The sequence below is a fragment of the Scyliorhinus torazame genome, chromosome 2 (assembly GCF_047496885.1).
Source record: "Scyliorhinus torazame isolate Kashiwa2021f chromosome 2, sScyTor2.1, whole genome shotgun sequence".
Lineage (NCBI taxonomy): Eukaryota > Metazoa > Chordata > Chondrichthyes > Carcharhiniformes > Scyliorhinidae > Scyliorhinus > Scyliorhinus torazame.
Genome location: NC_092708.1, coordinates 330,123,268 through 330,145,834, shown reverse-complemented (window position 1 = coordinate 330,145,834; position 22,567 = coordinate 330,123,268). Strand labels below are relative to the sequence as shown.

Genomic DNA, 22,567 nt, shown 5'->3' with positions numbered 1-22,567 from the left:
TAATATTGTGTAAAGGATGCACAATGTACTGTGTTGGTTGACCAAAAATTTTCAATAAAATATTTATAAAAAAAAAAAATTCCAAAATTTCCCTTTTTTCTTTTCTGTAGACGAGATGATGGTGATGGGGAATGTGGCCGTCGGTGCTGGAGGGAGGTGAGACTCGGGGATGAGGGAACTGGGATAAGGGCCGCAACAGGAGCTGTGCCACAGGGGGCGGGGCTGGTTCAGGAAGGTGTGGGCTTTTTCCCGCGCCATAAAGGGAGGGGGATGGAGGAAGGTAAGGAGGAGGAGAGATCAATGGGCAGGCGGGGGAAGCTGGGGTCAGCAGAAGTCATCTGACTCACGGAAGTAATATGGGGGGAGCAAAAGAGCTAGATGTAGATCTAGCTGGGGGGGGGGAAGGGGGGGAGAGGGGGGAATTTTAGGGTTGCTGCTGCACTGTCCGAGGGGGAACTGAAAATGGAAGAGGTGGTCGGGACGGGGGTTCCCCGCCTGGGGGACTGGAGGGTGTGGGAGGCGCGAGCACGGGACTGGCATAAGATAGGAAATGGCTAGTCGGCGGGGGGGGGGGGGGGGGGGCGGGCGGCGGCGTGGAAGAGGTTGGAGATAGCATCCTGCAAAGGAACGAGCCTGGGGGCGCTGGTGATGGCCTGCCGCTCTCGCCGACAAGGTACACCACAAGCCCGGTGGTGGCGGCAACGCTAAAGATCTGGGGGCAGTGGAGATGACACAGGGATGAGACGGGAGCCTCGGTGTGGTCCCCGATCAGAGACAACCATCGGTTTGTCCCCGGAAGGATGGACGGGGGGGTTTCAGAGCTGGCATCGGGCAGGGATTAGAAGAATGGGGGACCTGTTCATTGACGGGATGTTTGCGAGCTTAGGGGCGCTGGAGGAGAAGTTTGGGCTACCCCCGGAAAACGCTTTCAGGTACATGCAAGTGAGGGCGTTTGAGAGGCGGCAGGTGAGGGAATTTCTGCTACTCCCGGCACAGGGGATTCAAGCTAGGGTGATTTTGGGCGTGTGGGTCAGAGCGGGCAAGGTGTCGGCGATATACCAGGAGATGAAAGAAGAGGGTGAGGCTTTGGTAGAGAAGCTGAAGGGTAAATGGGAGGAGGAGTTGGGGGAGGAGATTGAGGAGGGACTATGGGCTGATGCCTTAAGTAGGGTTAATTCCTTTTCCTCGTGTGCCAGGCTTAGCCTGATACAATTTAAGGTGGTTCATCGAGCGCATATGACGGGGGTGAGGCTGAGTAGGTTCTTTGGGGTGGAGGACAGATGTGGAGGTGTTCAGGAAGTCCGGCGAACCATGTCCATATGTTTTGGTCATGCCCGGCACTGGAGGGGTTCTGGAGGGGAGTGGCGGGAACAGTATCTAAGGTGGTGAAAGTCCGGGTCAAGCCAAGCTGGGGGCTAGCACTATTTTGAGTAGTGGACGAGCCTGGAGTGCAGGAGGCGAAAGAGGCCGGCATTCTGGCCTTTGCGTCTCTAGTAGCCCGGCGAAGGATCTTGCTAATGTGGAAGGAGGCGAAGCCCCCCAGCGTGGAGGCCTGGATAAATGATATGGCGGGGTTTATCAAGTTGGAGAGGATAACATTTGCCTTGAGAGGGTCTGCGCAGGGGTTCTACAGGCGGTGGCAACCGTACCTAGACCATCTCGCGGAGCGTTAGATGAAGATCGGACAGCAACCCGGGGGGGGGACATCGTTCGTTGGGGGGGGGGGGCGGGGAGGGGGGTTTCTTTGGGGGGCATTTGAGCAAGAAAACACATGAATGATCCGGAAACTGACATGTACGGGATGAATCCAATGTACAAAGTTCTGTATCTTATTGACTTGCCATGTTCATGTCTTGCCACGCAAGTTCTCTTTCTTTTCTTTGTTACGGGAGGGGCGGGGGGGGGAATTGTTTGTAAGGTGGAAAATATTGTTGAAAAATTCTTAATAAAAACATATTTTAGAAAAAAAGAATACTGGGCTAAATCGCTGGCTTTTAAAGCAGACCAAGGCAGGCCAGCAGCACGGTTCAATTCCCGTACCAGCCTCCCCGAACAGGCGCCGGAATGTGGCGACTAGGGGCTTTTCACAGTAACTTCATTTGAAGCCTACTTGTGACAATAAGCGATTTTCATTTTCATTTCATTTCAGTTTTTGAATACTCATGGATAAGGACAAGTGAGGTGTGCTAAATTGGGGGAAAGCTAACTACAACAGAATTCGGCAAGAGCTGGAGAATGTGGATTGGGAGCGGCTGTTTGAGGGTAAATCCACATTTGAAATCCACATTATAAAAGATAGCAAGAATTTTTTTCAATATATAAAAGGTAAGAGAGGGGCAAAAATAGACGTTGGACCACTGGAAAATGTGGCTGGAGAAGTTAAAATAAATAAATAAATAAAAATAAATAAATAATAATAGAAAATAAATGGCAGAGGAACTGAATAGTTACTTTGCATCAGTCTTCACTGTGGAAGATACCAGTGGGATGCCAGAGCTCCAGGAAAATCAGGGGGCAGGGGTGAGTGCAGTGGCCATCACTAAGGAAAAGGTTCTGGGGAAACTGAAAGGTTTGAAGGTGGATAAGTCACCTGGACCAGATGGACTAACCCCAGGGTTCTAAAAGAGATAGCTGAGGAGATTGTGGAGGCATTGGTGGTGATCTTTCAGGAATCACTGGAGGCAGGGAGGGTCCCAGAGGACTGGAAAGTAGCTAATGTAACACCGCTGTTTAAGAAGGGAGGGAGGCAGAAGATGGGAAATTATAAGCCGGTTAGCCTGACTTTGGTCATTGGTAAGATTTTAGAGTCTGTTATTAAAGATGAGATTGCGGAGTACTTGGAAGTGCATGGTAAAATAGGACTGAGTCAGCACAGCTTTGTCAAAGGGTGGTCGTGTCTGACAAATCTGTTAGAATTCTTTGAGGAAGTAACAAGGAAGTTAGACAAAGGAGAACCAGTGGACGTGATTTATTTAGATTTCCAGAAGGCCTTTGGCAAGGTGCCGCATATGAGACTGTTAAATAAGTTAAAAGCCCATGGTGTTAAGGGTAAGATCCTGGCATGGATAGAGGATTGGCTGACTGGCAGAAGGCAGAGCGTGGGGATATTGGGGTCTTTTTCAGGATGGCAGCCGGTGACTAGTGGTGTGCTGCAGGGGTCTGTGCTGGGACCACAACTTTTCACAAATACATTAATGATCTGGAAGAAGGAACTGAAGGCACTGTTGCTAAGTTTGCAGATGATACAAAGATCTGTAGAGGGACAGGTAGTATTGAGGAAGCAAATGGGCTGCAGAAGGACTGCAGAAGGACTTGGACAGGCCAGGAGAGTGGGCAAAGAAGTGGCAGATGGAATACAATGTGGCAAAGTGCGAGGTTATGCCCTTGGAAAGGAGAAATGGAGGCATTTTCTATTGACTATTTTCTAAATGGGGAAATGCTTAGGAAATCAGAAGCACAAAGGGACTTGGGAGTCCTTGTTCACGATTCTCTTATGGTTAATGTGCAGGTTCAGTCGGCAGTTAAGAAGGCAAATGCAATGCTAGCATTCATGTCGAGAGGGCTAGAATACAAGACCAGGGGTGTACTTCTGAGGCTGCATAAGGCTCTGGTCAGACCCCATTTGGAGCATTGTGAGCAGTTTTGGGCCCTGTATCTCAGGAAGGATGTGCTGGCCTTAGAAAGGGTCCAGAGGACGTTCACAAGATTGATCCCTGGAATGAAGAGCTTGTCGTATGAGGAACGGTTGAGGACTCTGGGTCTGTAATCGTTGGAGTTTAGAAGGATGAGGGGGGATCTTATTGAAACTTACAAGATACTGCGAGGCCTGGATAGAGTGGAAGTGGAGAGGATGTTTCCGCTTGTAAGAAATACTAAAATCAGAGGACACCATCTCAGACTAAAGGAACGGTCCTTTAAAACAGAGATGAGGAGGAATTTATTCAGCCAGAGGATGGTGAATCTGTGGAACTCTTTGCCACAGAAGGCTGTGGAGGCCAAATCACTTAGTATCTTTAAGACAGAGATAGATAGATTCTTGATTAATAAGGGGATCGGGGTTATGGGGAGAAAGCAGGAGAATGGGGATGAGAAAAATATCAGCCTTCATTGAATGGCGGAGCAGACTTGATGGGCCGCGTGGCCCAATTCTGCTCCTTTGTCTTATGGTCTTATGAAATGTGGGAGTCTTTTAGAGACCAATTGATGAGAGTGCAGGACAGGCATGTCCCTGCGAAAATGATGGACAGAAATTGCAGGATTAGGGAACCATGGATGACAGGGAAATTGTGAGAAGAAAAGAGAAAGGAAGCATACATAAGGTCTAGGCAACTAAAAACAGATGAAGCTTTTGAAGAATATAGGGAAAGTAGAATCAAACTCAAACGGGGAGTTAGGAAGGCTAAAAGAAGCCATGAAATGTAATTGGCAAGCAGGGTCAAGGAAATTCCCAAGGCCTTTTATACATATATAAGGAACAGGAGGGTAGTTAGGGAAAGAGTAGGCCCATTCAAGGACAAAGGAGGGAAGTTATGCGTGCAGTCAGAGGAAATGGGTGAGATTCTTAATGAATACTTTGCATCGGTATTCACCAAGGAGAGGGACATGACACATGTTGAGGTTAGAGATGGGTGTGCAAATACTTTAGGACATGTCAGCATAATGAAGGAGGAAATATTGGATATCTTAAAATGCATTAAGGTAGTCAAGTCCCCTGGGCCGGATGGGATATATCCAGGTTACTGTTGGAGGCAAGAGAGAATATAGCTGGGGCCTTAACAGATACCTTTTTATCATCTTTGACTACAGGCAAGGTTCCAGAGGACTGGAGAATAGCCAATGTTGTCCCTTTGTTTAAGAAGGGAAGCAAGGATAATCCAGGTAATTCTAGGCCAGTGAGCCTGATGTCAGTGGTGGGGAAGCTGTTGGAGAAGGTACTGAGGGACAGGATTCATTCACATTTGGAAGCGAATGGACTTGTTAGTGATAGGCAACATGGTTTTATGCGGGGAATGTCATGTCTTACCAACTTGATAGAGTCCTTTGAGGAGGTGACAAAATTAAATGATGAGGGAAAGGTTGTGGATGTCGTCTACATGGACTTTAGTAAGGCATTTGACAAGATCCCTCATGGCAGACTGGTACAAAAGGTAAAGTCGCATGGGATTTGGAGTGTGCTAGCTAGATGGATAAAGAACTGGCTTGGCAACAGGAGATAGAGAATAAAAGTGGAAGGGAGTTTTTCAGAATGGAGATCTGTAACTAGTGGTGTTCCACGGGGATCAGTTCTGGGACCACTGTTGGTTGTAATATATATAAATGATCTGGAGGAAAATGTAGATGGTCTGATTAGCAACTTTGCAGATGACACTAAGATAGTGGAGTTGCAGATAGTGAAGGGGACTGCCAGAGAATACAGCAGAATATAAATAGATTGGAGAGTTGGGCAGAAAAATGGCAGATGGAGTTCAATCCAGACAAATGCGAAGCGATGCATTTTGGAAGATCAAATTCAGGTATGAATTATACAGTAAATGACAGAAGGAGCATTGACATACAGGGGTATCTGAGCGTTCAAAGAACAAAGAACAAAGAAATGTACAGCACAGGAACAGGCCCTTCGGCCCTCCAAGCCCGTGCCAACCATACGGCCCGACGAAACTACAATCTTCTACACTTCCTGGGTCCGTATCCTTCTATTCCCATCCTATTCATATATTTGTCAAGATGCCCCTTAAATGTCCCTATCGTCCCTGCTTCCACTACCTCCTCCGGTAGTGAGTTCCAGGCACCCACTACCCTCTGCGTAAAAAACTTGCCTCGTACATCTATTCTAAACCTTGCCCCTCTCACCTTAAACCTATGCCCCCTAGTAATTGACCCCTCGACCCTGGGGAAAAGCCTCTGACTATCCACTCTGTCTATGCCCCTCATAATTTTGTATACCTCTATCAGGTCGCCCCTCAACCTCCTTTGTTCCAGTGAGAATAGTCCATAGTTCCATGAAAGGTCCATAGTTCCATGAAAGTGACAATGCAGGTGAATAAGGTGGTCAAGAAGGTGTATGGCTTGCTTGCCTTCATTGGCCGGGGCATCGAGTACAAGAGTTGGCAGGTCATGTTACAGTTGTATAAAACTTTAGTTAGGCCACATTTGGAATATTGCGTGCAGTTCTGGTCACTACACGACCAGAAGGACATGGATGCTTTGGAGAGAGTGCAAAGAAGATTTACCAAGATGTTGCCCGGTCTGGCGGGTGTTAGCTATGAGGGGAGGATGAATAAATTTGGATTGTTTTCATTGGAAAGACGAAGGCTGAAGGGAGGCCTAATTGAGGTCTACAAAATTGCAAGAGGTAACGATAGGGTGAATAGTCAGAAGCTTTTTCCCAGGGTGGAAGACTCAATTACAAGGGGGCACAGATTCAAGGTGAGAGGGGGAAAGTTTAAGGAGATGTGCGGGGAACGTTTTCCACGCAGAGGGTGGTGGGTGCCTGGAACGCGTTGCCAGCGGATGTGGTGGAGACATACATGATAGCAACATTTAAGATGTATCATGATAGACACATGAACGGGCAGGGAGTGGAAGGATACAGATCGTTTGCGCAATAAGTAGTAGGTCTAAATAAGGAATCTGGATCGGCGCAGGCTTGAACAGCTGAAGGGCCTGTCCCTGTGCTATAATGTTCTTTGTTCTTTGCTGTCTTCGTTCTATGAACATAACACACATTAGTATGGGTGCTCGATAGGCATTCATGGCATCATTTAACTGTGTTGGTAAGGTTTCTGCACCCAAATCCTGGCCATTTTGTTAAATTGGTGCCTGAAATATAATTTCCTTAATCCAACCAGCATATCAAGGTGACAGCAAATGATGATCACCTTTCTAAGCAGTATTTAAAGGGCAATTCACCTCCAATAAGAGAAGTCTCTGCTCAGTGTCTTTCTTTCATTGTTTCAATAATTTGTCTCCATGCTGCAGTGGTCAGATGAGGCTCCATGGAACAAGTGCCAATTCCACATTAATCTGGGCTAAAGGATTCCAGACCCATTAAAAAAAAATTATTTGCACGTTTTGGCCTTAACCTTGTTTTTCTTCTGTTTTTGCTTTCAGATGGTAGCAGATGGTTCATTCAATCCTCCTCTGGATTTGTCTTTTCATTATTTACCTTTTCCATTACCACTCCCTTTGGTCCCACCTCACCCACCCTTTTGTCACATTGTCTGCCCTCTTCTGCCCTTTCACAGCCATTCCCTTTTGTTCTGTCCCCACCCTCTGCCATTCCACCTGCTTATAACATTTCTAACTTTTCCAAGTTCCAATGAAAGATCATCAACCTGAAATGTTAACTTTGTTCCTCTTTCCGCACTGAGACTGGCTGAGCAATTCTCGTATTTTCTGTTTATTTTTAAATTTCTTGTTAGTCGTTTTAAGCTATCAGTGCAATGTTTGGACCAGGTTTCTGATTGTTTTTGCTAGTAGTTGGCTGTTCACTACTTGTTCTTTAGACAAATATATGAATAGGGTGGGAATGGAAGGATACGGACTCCGTAAGTGCATACGGTTTTAGTTTAGGCAGGTACCATGGTCGGCGCAGGTTTGGAGGGCCGAAGGGCCTGTTCCTGTGTTGTATTGTTCTTTGTTCTTTGTTATGCAAAATGAGTTAATGGAGGGCAAATACTATTCACAGAATTTGCTTGTTCTGAATTGCTGCTCATTGGAATGCTGTCGGGCTTATCGTTAAGGTAATCAATTCAGAGGGAAGAGCAGCAGCAAAAAAAGAGAGCATAAAACCAGCATAGTTTGCAGGAAGGGTGGCACAACGGTTAGCACTGCTGCCTCACAGCACCAGGGACCCGGGTTCAATTCGAGCCATGGGTGACTGTGTGGAGTTTGTACGTTCTCCCAGTGTCTGCGTGGGTTTCCTCTGGATGCTCTGGTTTCTCTGTGTAGGTTAGATGGATTGGCCATGGTAAAATTGTTATTTAGTGTCTAGGAATGTGCAAGTTGGGTAGGGTTACGGGGATAGAGCGGGGGGAGTGGGCCTAAGGGTGCTCTTTCAGAGGGTTGGTGCAGACTCGATGGGCCAAATAGTCTCCTTCTGAACTGTAGGGGATCTATGGTTCTGAGATATATGCTTAGTGGGGTGCAACAAAGACCCACTAAACTGATCCCTGGGCTGAGAGGTTTGTCCTATGAAGTGACATTGAGTGGAATCGGCCTAGGTATCTGGAATTTAGAAGATTGAGAGACGTTCCCATTGAAACACAGAAAACTCTCAGTGGTGTTGACACAGTAGATGCTGAGACGATGCCTCCCCTGATGAGTTTAGAACTCGGGGCTGGCCATTTATGATTGAGATGAGAAGAAATATCTTCAATCTGGGATGCTTTGGAATTGTCTACCTCTGGAGGGCTTTGGATGTTCAGTCAGTGAGTAAATTTACCTCCACCACTGAAGGTGTCCAGAGATAACACTTTTTCCCCTCATTTGATAGTCTGTTGGCCTATAAACAAATATTTCAAAAACCAGTCCTCGGATTTTGATAAAAGTTGGTACACAGATAGTGTGGCCCAAGGAGGAGCTCATTAGCTTTTGAAAAAGATGTGGATCCGGGGAGGGGGGTTGTGGTACGGTGGCGCAGTGGTTAGCACTGCTCCCTATGGTGCTGAGGATCCGGGTTCGATCCCGGCCCTGGGTCACTGTCTGTGTGGAGTTTGCTCATTCTCCCCGTGTCTGCGTGGGTTTCACCTCCACAACCGAAAAGATGTGCCGGTTAGGTGGATTGGCCACGCTAAATTGCCCCTTAATTGGAAAAAAAATAATTGGGTACTCTAAATTCATTTTTATAAAGTGTGGATCCAGACTGGGATCATGGAATTTTTTTAAGAGGCCATTAGCATTGGGAGATAGGGCCTATTGACTTTTTTTTAATAAGACGTCGGTGTGTTGTTTTACTTAGAATGTAGTTATGTGATGGACTGTCTCTGTTGCTGCGATTAAATTTGTCACAGCCATCAAAATGTGAGCAGAGTTTCCAGAGCAGGTTATTGGATATAGATTGGTTTGAAAACCCCTCAGTGAGATGGAAGTTCTCAATGAAAAATATTTATTTTTTCAGCTTTATAGTTCCAGAGCATCAACTAGACAGGGGAAATTCTCAAGGATGATCTGCGTTAACACAGAGTGGAAGGGGAATACACTCTACTGAGTGCCTTCTTCACTTGGCAAGACTGAGACCAATGGGACTGTGGCGCTGAGGACCTGGGTTCGAATCCCGGCCCTGGGTCACTGTCCATGTGGAGTTTGCACATTCTCCCCGTGTCTGTATGGGTTTCACCCCCACAACCCAAAAGATGTGCAGGTTAGGTGGATTGGCCACGTTAAATTGCCCCTTAATTGGAAAAGAAATAATCGGGTACTCTAAATTTATATTTAAAAAAAGACTGAGACCAATGGATTAATGGGCACTTAGGAAGTCAAAGAATGTGTCAGTAAGGCAGGAGAGTAGAGTTAATTTAGAAGTTTAGCTGTGATATTGAATAATACAATTGGCTCAAGGGGCCTTCTTAAAAGGGTGAAGGAGGCAAAAGTACAGTCGGCATTACAGCCTGAAAGCATTCAAAAGTGAAACAGTAGCACTCAAGATCACTGTGGCCCCAAACGTTTATGCCTCCAACTCTTTGTAAACAGCTTCTAAATACCTCAGTGACATCAGTCAATTAGTTGTGTGCATGCTGATGGGTTACTAATGCACTGTTTGTATTAACATTTCATTATCTTGCACCTATAGGCTGACAAGTAGGAAGAAAGAGCAGTGATGTTTGTCTGCATTGCTGGATTACTGCAGAGGGTATCTACATTGCACACACGGAACATTGCGTGCTCCCCATCAGGAACCACACTGTTACTCAACACAAAGGGTTTCCATTCACTCAATGTGCAACTTGTTTCTGACCACAGACGGTGAGTCATGCAGTTCTGTGCTCAGTTTCCTGGCCGTAATGGAGACATTTTCTTACTGCACTAATCCTCATTCCCCAACTCTATTCTACCCAGACCATTGGTTGACAGCCTGGCTGCTGGGGGACAAGATCTAGCCCTCACCGACTGGTTCACGTTTCTGACAGAAACCTGGGACAGACACAGAGTGCCGATATATTGAGACCCAGGCATCAACAAGGGTGCTGCTGGTTGAGCAAACCATCGGTGATCTAAAACAACAGTATTGCTGGCTGGACAGCACTTTAAGAAATATACTGCGGGATTCTCCATCGGCTGGATGCCCCACTTCGCCGGCAGCGCACCCAAGCCTGCGGGTTTCCCCATGGCATAGGGTGGCCACAGTGGGGAAACCCCATTAGCCGGCTGTAAGAACGGAGAATCCCGCTGCTGACGGAGGCACGCTGCTCCGGAAAACGGGGCTGGCGGGACGGAGAATCCCACCCATGTTATTTCACGGGATGTGGGTGTGGCTGGCTGGGCCAGCATTTATTTCCCATCCCTAATTGCCCTTGAGAAGGTGGTGTGAGCTGTCGCCACCTTGAATCGCTGCAGACCGTGAGGTGTAGGTGCATCCACAGTGCTGTGAGGGAGGGAGTTCCAGGATTTTGACCCAGCGACAGTGAAGGAACAGCAATATATTTCCAAGTCAGGATGGTGAGTGATTTGGAGCGGAACTTCGAAGTGGTGGTGTTCCCATGTATCTGCTGACTTTGTCCTTCTAGATGGTTCTTGTTGTGGGTTTGGAAGGTGCTGCCTAAGGAGCCTTAATGAGTTTCTACAGCGCATCTTGTACATGGTACACATGGTTGCCACTGTTCGGCAGTGGTGGAGGGAGTGAATGTTTGTGGTTGGGGTGCCAGTCAAATGGGCTTCTTTGTCCTGGGTGGTGTCAAGCTTCTTGAGTGTTATTGGAGCTGTACTCATCTAGACAAAAGGAGAGTATTCCATCACACTCCTCACTTGTGTCTTGTTGATGGTAAACAGGCTTTGGGTAGTCCAGAGGTGAGTCACCCGGCAAAATTCCCAGCACTTGACCTGCTCTAGTCCAGTTCAGGCCCTGGTCAATGGTACGCCCCCTGATGTTGATACTGGGGAAATCAGTGATGGTAGTACCATCGGGGAGATAGTTATTACCTGGCACTAGTGTGATGTGAATGTTACTTGCCCCTTATCAGCTCAAGCCTGAATGTTGTTGAGGTCTTGCTGCATTTGGACACAGCCTGCTTCAGCATCTGAGGAGTCGCAATTGGCGCTGAACATTGTGCAATCATCCACAAACATCCCACATCTGATCTTATGATGGAGGGAAGGCATTTGATGAAGCAGCTGAAGGCAATTGGGCCTTGGACACTACCCTGAGGAACTCCTGCAGTGATGTCATGGGACAGGACAACCACCTTCTCAGGAATGACTCCAACCAGTGGAGAGTTTTCCCCTGATTCTAATTGACTTCAGCAGGACAAGTATGCAAGAGCAAGGACAGGGAGGTTACTGGCACACAGAGAGCAATTTTAGTCTTCCTACATAACAAAAGGATAAACGTGGCATAAAGGAGTGCAGTGGAGTTTCACTAGGCTGATACTGGGATTGGCGGGACTGTGCAATGCGAAGAGATTGACTCGACTGGACCTGTATTCACTCGAGTTTAGAAGGATGAGAGGAGAGCTGCTTGAAAAGTAAAAGATTCTGGGCAGCACGGTGGCACAGTAGTTAGCACTGCTGCCTCATGGTGCCAAGGTCCCAGGTTCGATTCCGGCTCTGGGTCACTGTCCGTGTGGCGTTTGCACATTCTCCCCGTGTCTGCGTGGGTTTCACCCCCACAACCCAAAGATGTGCAGGGTAGGTGGATTGGCCACGCTAAAAATTAAACAAGAAAGAAAAGTTAAAGATTCTAACAGGGCTGGACAGACTAGATGCAGGCAGGATGTTTTCCCTGGTTGGGGAATCTAGAACCAGGGTACACCGTCTCAGGATACGGCGTAGACCACTTAGGACTGAGATGAGGAAAGATTTCTTCACTCAAAGGGTAGGGAACCAGTGGAATTCTCTACCACAGAAGGCTGCGGAGACCAAGTCACTGAATGTATTTGAGGAGGAAATAGATAATCTTTTAGATTTTAATGGCATCAAGGGATATGTGGAAAAAGTGGGAATATAGCACTGAGATAGAGAATCAGCCATGTGAATGGTGGAGCAGGCTAGAAGGGCTGAATGGCCTACTCCTGTTCTGAGTTTCTATGTTTCAAAAGCAAAATAGTGCAGATGCTGAAAATCCGAAATAATGCTGGAAGTACCAAAGCTCAGGAGACATCTGTGAAGGGAAAGACATAGTTAATATTTCAGGTTGCACCCCCCCCAACCCCACCCAAGTCGATGGACTTTTGAATGGCTCGCTGTGTTTTCCAGCTCCCGCGACCGGGCCATGAAAGGCAGCCCTTTGGGTGGAATTTTACGCCGGCGGGACTTTCCACTCTTGTCAAAGTCAATGGACTTATTGAATGGCTCGCCACATTTTCTAGCCCGCTCCCCCTCCCGTGCCAAAGGAGCCATGAAATTCCGCCCAATTGTTTTCCTCTTCATACCAAAGAATCCTCTCAGGCACCACTGTGTTTTAAATCTGGGTGTGCCTATTTCAGACTGAACCACCTCACAAGTTAGCAGAGGATGATACAGCACAGGAGAGGGCCATTCGAACTATAGTGCCTGTAGTGATCGCTGTATGTGCATGTACATAAGGGGTTAATGTGTAATCAGTAGCACCAGATGATCACTAGAGGGCCGGACCAACAGGGGTATAAAAGCAACCACATTGTGTCTATCTCTCTCTTTTGGGTGTACTGTGACCAGGACAGGAGTATCAGATTAGCTCAGATGGTTAGTGTAGTTACGCATAGTTATTGTAGTTAGAACTTGTTAACCTTATCACTAGTATCAATGTTAAAGTAAAGAACTCACACAATTATTGTTATAGTTACTCAATAAACCTTTTGTTACTACTGGACGAGTTTGAGTCTTCTTCAAGATTCAAAAGACCTTATCAGTAACCAAGGTTTGAGTAACACATATTACACTCCGTAGTATATCAAAACACACAAAGAAGTGTAATAAAAGATGATACAGAAATGTAATAAAAGAGGGCCTGTACTAGCTCTTTGAAAGAGCTCATCCCGCCCCCAGAGAAAGATGTTTTTTCCCCGTAAACCTAGGAGTTTAAACTCATTAAACAGACTATCAAGGCTTTAATCGTGCTGGGTGCGGTTCCAAGTCAAGTGTCTTATGGATATCCCATTGTTTGTCATTAACAGAAACTAGAATAAGGCAATCGCCATTACACTTTAGAAAGGTTTTTATAAACCTCAATTAACAGTGAGCGCACACACACGCGCACACACATGGCCAACGGGATGGATGTAGATCATTCAAGTATGTGTGATCTGTGGAGTCAAATGGTAACAGAGAGAAGTGAGCTTGGTGTTAGTGAAAGGGAGTGTGAAGTTGTGATCGTGATCTTTTCATGTCTTGATTTCAAAAGTTGGGATAAAGCTGCTGTGTGTTTTTTTTGTTTTACACTATTTGGCAGTCGTGGAAGTTGATGTCAAGTTTTCTTACATGCGCTGGAATATTTATTACAACATTAAAATGTTATGTTTCTCATGAAAAAAAAATTCAGGCAGATGAATTTTCATTAGAACGGAGAAAATAATGTATCTGTATTTACCCTATGAAGCCCCTCAAACAGTTCACCCCTAAACTCAAAGGAAAATGGGCCATATTTATGCGTTCCATTCTTAAATCATAAACGTTCGGGTCCTACAAGTGCTGCCCTCTTCTTCTGTTCCCTGGACATTTTATGAAAACACGTTAGGCTGGATTCTCTGCCCCGTCGCGCCACATTTCTGCTTCACCCTGCCGGCGGGATGCTCTGCTGAGCCGGCCGGTCAATGGGGTTTCCTATTGTGGGGCAACCCCACGCCATCGGGAAACCCCCGGGCTGCCGGGAAAACGGAGCATCCCGCAGGTGGAGAATTCAGCCCGTTGAATGCATGGGCAAACCCACGGCAGATGCAGTTTTGAGGTCGGGCAGGACAGGTACGGTAGCACGGTGGTTAGCACTGTTGCTTCACAGCTCCAAGGTCCCAGGTTCGATTCCTGGCTTGGTCACTGTCTGTGCGGAGTCTGCACGTTCTCCCTGTGTCTGTGTGGGTTTCCTCCGGGTGCTCCAGTTTCCTCCCACAGTCCAAGGATGTGCAGGTTAGGTGGATTGGCCGTGCTAAATTGTCCTTAGTGTCCAAAAAGGTTATGTGGAGTTGCTGGGTTATGGGGATGGGGTGGAGGCATGGGCTTAAGTGAGATGTTCTTTCCCAAGGGCCAGTGCAGACTCGATGGGCCGAATGGCTTCCTTCTGCACTGTAGGTTCTATGATATCTATGAGGTAGAATAGCATTATAGGTGTGTGAAGAGTAACAGAAATGTGATGGAGAAAAGTGAGGAGAGCAGCACGTAATTGCTGAAGAAAGTGGAGTAAAGGGTGCTGTAGGGTTTGGAGGAGTGTGCTGGGAGTGTGCTTTTTTTTGTCTACTGTGTATGTTTCCTTGGCCGCAGTAAAATACTTTTCAATGTACATGTGACAATAAATAAATCAAATCAAATCAAAAAAGGGAATGGGCGAGGGAAGGGTTGCGAGTGTCATGGCAACAGGTAGTGTAGGTATCTAAGGGGAGATGAGCGAGGAGGGTTACCTCAGCGATCCTTACAAGGCACTTCAACCATTCTTAAAACAGCTTTACAACCACAAACTGGGGCAATATTATTGGTGGTCACCTGTTCCGCCATCATTGGCCCTTTGTTTGCTTGGAGACCTTCCTTCCATCTGGTCGATAGAAGACGGTTCTCTTCCTGCACCACTGAAACCTCCAAATCAGCATCAGAAAACCAGGGTAGGGTGGGGCCAACTTGCATGTTTACTGTCCCTGCCATTGTACAGGATCTTCAGTTGATTTTAGCCAAAGCACACCTACCTGTCTTTAAAAGGTGTCGCTCACCTGCATAACCGACGCGCAAGATTTGTCAAGTTATCAACAAACAGCGCAAATAACGCTGGCAGCCCACTTATTTACTATAATTAAAAACAGTGGCGAATTTGGGGCATCCTTTGCGATGACATTAAGTGTCCACTTCACATTCTGCGTGCATAAAAATGGGCCTAAAGCAATTATTACCTCTTCAGAGGGTAAGCCTTTCACAATAAACAAATGGACAAAGACTGGCAAAGAAAAACTATATTTCTTTCACAGTAGCCAATTAATACATTCATGTTAATTATTTAGATCATTTGAATATGAGAAGTGAAAAGTATCAGCTCTCTTTGCTATCTGGGGAATTACTTATTGTGTCAGACATGCTGATCGCTGTCCCACCCCTGCCACAATGATACATTATGCATGACATCAAATGTCACAGAGGACATAAGGAATTTGTGTGTCATTAAATTGTAATGTTGCCAAACAAAACTGTATATTTGCTCTGCCTACATACTCAGAATAAAAGAGCAAAGGGAAGGACAATTATTAACCATCCAGGAATAACTGATTGGGTAGCTTAGTTGGCTAGAGTGTGGTGTACGAGTAATGCCAACAGCACAGGTTCAATCTATGCGGACTCGGATAGCTCATGGAGGCCTGCCTCTTTGTCTTGTCCCCACTTGATGTGGAGTTATGCCTCTCAAGCTTTATCACTAATTACCCCTCTCTAATAAGAGAGATGCCTGTGGCCATTTATAGACTACAGTAATTACCATTACCAATAACTAGGCATGCTGTTTCCAGTACACTTCAGCAATCAGCAGCAGTTCAGAATGTTTTCAAGGTTTTAACCTTAAAGACCTTTTCTTTTGAAAAATACCACTAATAAATAATGCTAATCCTACCATTCTGATTATAATGACAAAACTGGTGAAGAGATTGAAAACTCTCGACTCTCGAGTAACACGACCAGGAACTAAATGCATATTTCCTGCTTCCATTCACACTGGAATCAAGCATGGAGACATATTGGGGTGAATTTCAGTACCATGACCCTGATCCCGACACAAGGCTGAGTTTCCGGGTTGGGAACCCAGGAGAGATTTGAAGTGGTGACCAATTAAGAGGCTGCTGCCGGGAGGCTGGTCCAATGGGGGATGGTGGGCAGGCTCCAACAGGACCATCTGGCAACCCAACTGGGATAATTGGGCACTGCCGTTGTAGGCGGGGTGGGGGGAGGGGGGGGGGGGGCGCTCAGGGCTTAGGAAGACTTGTAAATTGTGCATAATATACCATGGCCACATCTGCCAGGCCATCATTGTGGAGGGGGAACCCTTCTGCAGAAAGGCCTGTGGCCTGTGGCAGTGACTATGGGCTCCAGTCTAGTAAGGCGGCCAGTATGCTGCATGGAAAATCCAGGTGGCTTGTGAAGAGTCCTCTCAATTAGCAGTTCAATGGACATAATTTGCAGGCAGATGGGTAACCACCACACCCCAAACGCCGCCTCCATGAAAATAGACTGGGGACAGGAACATGCTAACGGATTGGCGGCCAGCAGCAAAAAGTTGCCGGCAAATCCCTTCCACCTCAGGATGAAAATTCTGCCCATTGCGTCACCAACCCCAAATGTAATCTGCATTAGAAGTGCCCTCTCCTACAAATCAATAGGCCATCTTAAGAAAAGACGTCCCCTTTATAGAAGGAATGGACACGTATTCCGCCCACGGAAGAAGGGAAACTTATGCTCCCTGCCTTCACCAGTCTATACCAGAGAACAAGCACCTCCAAAGATATGTGGCATAGTGTTTAGGTTGCTGCAGATTTGGATTAATAACCCAGAGACTGTGGGTTCAAAGGCACATTATGGCTACTTAAAAATTAGAATTCAGTTGAAATAAAAATCTGACATGAGCAAACATGACCATGAAACTGCTGGTAAAGTTCCAACTGACCTTAAGGGAAGGAAAACTATCATCCTTACCCTTTTCGGCCAATGTGTGACTCCAGTCCCATACTAACATGGTGACTCTTCACTGCCCTCTGAAATGGACGAGCAAGCTGCTCCGTTTATCAAACTGTGGAGTTGGGGTTGGGCTATAAATGTTGGCCTTGTCAGCAAATCCACACCCTGCGAATTCATTCGTGAAAGAATTCAGGACAGAAGCTATTGAAACTAAATCAGCACAATTAAAATATCTTTTTGGTGTGTCTGCAAATACAGACGTCAGCAGTCTACTCTCTGACTACCACTATAGATAGAAAGTCACGACAGCAGTCTCAAAATAGCATCTGCCACACACAAGTAGGGATAACATGTCCCTGCTTCTCTTGCAATTTATATGCGTGCCGTTTGAGAGATAATGATGAATAAAATGAAATGTAACGTGCCAATTATCTTGTTATACTGGGTTTAAACAAGATTTCAAAATAGCTCAGTTAAGGTACATTGTGGGCTGGTTTAGCACAGTGGGATAAATAGCTGGCTTGCAATGCAGAACAATGCCAGCAGTGCGTGTTCAATTCCTGTACCGGCCTCCCCGAACAGGTGCAGGAATGTGGCGACTAGGGGCTTTTCACAGTAACTTCATTGAAGCCTACTTGTGACAATAAGCAATTATTATTATTAAATATTATTATTGTGATAATTCAAACAGGGTATTAATTATGAATTATCTAAACATCATTAAATACAAAAAAATCTAAACAAAGCTTTCCATCTTCCTCATCGCACCCATGCAAGAACGTTTTAGAATAGAATAGAATTCCTGTAGTGCAGAAGGAAGCCATTTGACCCATCATGCTTGCAGCGACCCTCTGACAGAGCACCGTCTCACACCCTATCCCCGCAATCCCACCTAATCTGTGCATGGTCCCTGAGGGGCAATTTAGCATGACAAATCCACCTAACCTGCACTTCTTTTGGACTGTGGGAGGAAACCGGAGCACCCGGAGGAAACCCTCGCAGACACGGGGAGAAAGTGCAAAGTCCACACAGTCACCCAAGGCTGTAATTGAACCAAGATCCCTGGCGCTGTGAGGCAGCAGTGCTAACCACTGTGCCACCGTGCTGCACATTTTACACAAACTATTTGTACTGGTCACCATTTAGGGTGAGCAAAAACCAGCAACAGAGGATGTTTTATTTTTTGCAACTAGTGCCAATAAACAAGCATTTCCAAGGAAGATTACAGTCTGGGTAGTTTTAGTACAGAGCACCCCCGAAACTAAATTAACACTGTGTCTAAAACCCAATTACAGTAGATGTGTAGAATTTACTGCATTACCATGATAGAATTGTTTCTGTCTCCTTGTCTTTCCAAGAAAGATTGTCTAATTATACCGTTATCGTATAAAAGTCAGTTAGGTTCAATTTGTAGCACAACTGCCTGTCACAAAGCTCTGGTTTCAAGTCCCACTCCAGGATGTGAGCACAGCATCAAGACAGATGTTTCAGTTACAGTACAAAATATTGCTACAGAGATGACACCTTTCAATTGAGGTATTAAACTGAGACCCTGAAGGCTAATTAGCCCCCAAAACGTGCGATCGCAGTTTAAAAAAAAAATTTTTTTTTAAGAGTACCCAATTATTTTTTTCCAATTAAGGGGCAATTTAGCGTGGCCAATCTACCTACCCTGCACATCTTTGGGTTGTGGGGTTGAAACCCACGCAGACATGAGGAGCATAGGGGCTGGTTTAGCACACTGGGCTAAATCGCTGGCTTTTAAAGCAGACCAAGGCAGGCCAGCAGCACTGTTCAATTCCCGTACCAGCCTCCCCGAACAGGCGCCGGAATGTGGCGACTAGGGGCTTTTCACAATAAGCGATTTTCATTTTTTCATTTCATGTGCAAACTCCACATGGACAGTGACCCAGAGCCGGGATCGAACCCGGGTCCTCAGCGCCGTAGGCAGCAGTGATAACCAGTGCACCACCGTGCCGCACTACGGTCACAGTTAACCCAGCACTTTGTGCTGCCTTCTGTTTTTAATTATTTCAGCATCAAGTCACTGTTGATTGGCCGGGCAATTAAATAGTGAGTTTTGGCCCATTCCTTCACACTTTGTTGGTCGCCTTTTTATAATGCTGTCACCAGTCATCGAGCTTCCACTTCCCAACAATTGAAAGCGGGAGAGTGGCTATTCCCATGGAGATGAGGCAAGAGAGTTAAAATCTCCTGTACCTTGCTGCTGACATTGAGATGGTTCGCCAGCTGCCTCAGTCAGCCCCCACCCACATGAACCCCAAGTCAAAATTAAGGCCTCAGTGCACGGTTCTGCTTCATTCCGAGGCAAGTTGAACAAATGGTGCTGTGATTGAATGAGCAAGGAAACAGGAAGAGTGTGTGAATGACCAAGCAAGACAGAAAGAGATGTGCTTGAGCTGGCCATCTATTCCTTTAAAATGATTGTAGATTTGGTTTTCCTGTTTGCATGCAACTGAGGTCTGTGGGTGGGACATGGGCCATTGCAGTCCACCAAGGCAGGGTACTGAATCCTGCTGTAAGCAGGACACAATGAACCAAGGAGACTTCCTCCACATTTAACTCGTACAAAAAGTCGCTCACTCAAACTGGGTGTAGTTAACAGAATAGACAAGGTTAAGGAAGTGGGGAAAGCACAGACTGAGCTGGAGCTACAGTTGTTAGAGTGTGCTGTACATATGCACAATTTATTTTAATAAAATGTGTATTGGCTGCTTTGGTCAGGTATTGTTATTTAAATATTTTGTTTGTGGCCTTGATATAGGAAACATTCCTGATTTGATATACAATTAAGTAACTGGTCAACTGGAAGTATAATCATCGTTACTGAAACACTTCTTTCAAACTTCTATAAGGTTTGTATTGTCACCTCTTCAAATGTTACATTTGACAGCAGTTTTCACCACGCCCAGTACATGAACCACAATGAACAACGCAACAATTTTCAGCAAAACACAAGGATCCCTGTAGCCCACGAGGAGGTTTGAATGATGATAAGTATCATGACTTTGTCAAGGAAACAGATAGTTCTTTGTGTATATATTTGTTGCCCTAACTGCTGATTATGTGTAAGTGTCACCATATAAGCCTTGAGCTATGAATATGCCATTATACATTTACAGCTAATTTGAGCTTTATTTAATGGTACGGCGAGGGAGGAATGTGGGTCAAGATGCTGGAAAAACTTCCTGAGTAGACAAAGGCGGCAACATTTTATGTTTCGTCAAAAGCGGTGGCACATCTGACACTACCACGTTTCTGCAGCATTTTACTGAAGTGTCAGTTTAGACCTTTGTTTGATATACTTTTCATAGGATGTGGGCAGTCGGTGTGGTGTAGGTACACCCAAAATGCTATTAAGAAGGGATTACCAGGCTTTTAACCCAGTGACAGTGAAGAAACAGCGATATAGTTCCAAGTCAGGATTGTGTGTTACTTGGAGTGGAACTTGCTGGTGGTGGAGATCTCATGTGTCTGCTGCCCTTGTTCTTCTAGGTGGTAGAAGTCGAGTGTTTGAAAGGCGCTGTCAAATTAAGTTTGGCAAGTTGCTGCAGTGCATTGTGTATATGATACACACTGCTGTGGTGGAAGGATTGAAATTTTAAGGTAGTGGATAGACTGATATTCAAGCCAGTTGCTTTGTCCTAGATGGTACCCAGCTTTACATGTTATTGGAGCCGCACTTGTCCAGGTGTGGAAAATACTCTATCATTCTCCAAACTTGTGCCTTCCGGATGGTGGACAGAATTACTTGCCGCAGAATTCCCAGCCTCTAACCTAGTCTGGTAGCAACGGTATTTACATGGAATCATAGATTCCCTACAGTGCAGACGGAGGCCATTTGGCCCATTGAGTCCAAACCGACCCTCCGAAACAGTACCCCACCCAGGCCCACTCCCCTGCCCTATCCCCATAGCCCCACCTAATCTTCACATCTTTGGACATCAAGAGGAAATTTACCATGGCCATTCCACCTAACCTGCACATCTTTGGACATGGCTACTCAATTCAGTTTCTTGTCAATGGTAACCCTCAGGATGTTGTTGGTGGAGGATTCTGCAATGGTAATGTTATTGAATGTCAAGGGGAGATGTTTAATTTCTCTCTTGTCAGTGTTTGTCATTGCCTGGCATTTGTGTGGCACAAGTGTTACTTGCTACTTATTAGCCCACGCCTAGATATTGTCCAGGTCTTGCAGCACATATACACAGACTACTTCAGTAAATGAATTTTTAAAACTTACCTATCGTGCTGTCATGAGAAGAGGAGATTACATCGAGCAGCTTCAGCAGACGGCCAATTTTCTTCAGCAGTTTATAAAGGCCGCCTGTGTGTACATGGTTGAATGTCTTGGTGGGATCAATGAAGGCAACATATAGTGGTCTCCTGTGCTTACAGCCTTTCTTTTGCAGCTACCGGACTGAGAAGCTCATGTCAATTGTAGATCTTCCAGTTCTGAAACCAGACTGGGATTCGGGGTAGATGAGCTCAGCCAGGATCTGCAGTTTGACGAGGGCAGCATGGGTAAATAGTTTTCCCACTCAGCATGTCGCTTGAGTGAAAGTTGTCGAAATTGCTGCAGTTACCTTTGTTCTTGCATCAGGCTCACCCTAAAACACTGACTCCTCCCCTCCCCCCAGCAGAAAAAGAGAAGGTTATGCAGATGTTGCTGGTTTCCCGAACTTGATGAGTGCAGGCGATATAGCATCAGAAACTGGAGCTTTGCCCATCGCAAACTCACTGTGGGTTCAACCCATGACAGGCAGCTTTTCTATCATGTCATTCTTAGGGTGTGGGAGTCACTGGCTGGGCCAACATTCATTACCCATCCATAATTGCCCCTTGAACTGAGATCTGCTGCGCCATTTAAGGTCATTTAAGAGTCAACCACAGTGTTGTGGATCTGGATCCAAACTAGTAAAGACAGTAGATTACTTTGCCTATAGGACATTAGTGACCCAGTTAGGTATTTACTACAATCAACAATGGTTTCATGGTCATCATTAGATTTTTCATTCCAGATGGGGAGGCGGTGGCATAGTGGTATTGTTACTGACTCATGAACTAGAGACCCAGGGTAATGCTCTGGGGACCCAGGTTCAAATCCTGCCACTGCAGATGGTGAAATTTGAATTCAGTAAAAATCTGGAATTAAAAGTCTAATGATGACCAATCATTGTCGATTGTCGGGAAAACCCATCTGCTTCACTAATGTCCTTTAGGGAAGGAAATCGGTTGTCCTTACCTGGTCTGGCCTACATGTGACTCCAGACCCACAGCAATGTGGTTGACTCTTAACTTCCCCCTCGAGGGCAATTAGGGATGAGCAATAAATGCTGGCACAGCCTGCGATGCTCACATCCCATGAACAAATTTTAAAAAAACGCTTTATTGAATTTAAATTACACCATCTGTTGTGGTGGAACTCAAACCCAGGTCCCCAAAGCCTGGGCCTCTGGATTACTAGTTCAGTGACAATACCACTACCCCATTGCTTCAAGGTAGAACTCAAGGTAGTGCTTCACCCAACTCGCCAACTGGTGATTGCAGTCTGTGATAA

General features: G+C 45.9%; 1 protein-coding gene across 2 annotated transcripts in view; it reads right to left on the bottom strand.

Annotated features, from left to right (window-relative positions):
• The window catches only part of vcpkmt (valosin containing protein lysine (K) methyltransferase), a 173,845-nt gene that overhangs the window by 61,288 nt on the left and 89,990 nt on the right, over positions 1-22,567 (bottom strand). The gene's annotated exons all lie outside the window — the stretch shown is intronic.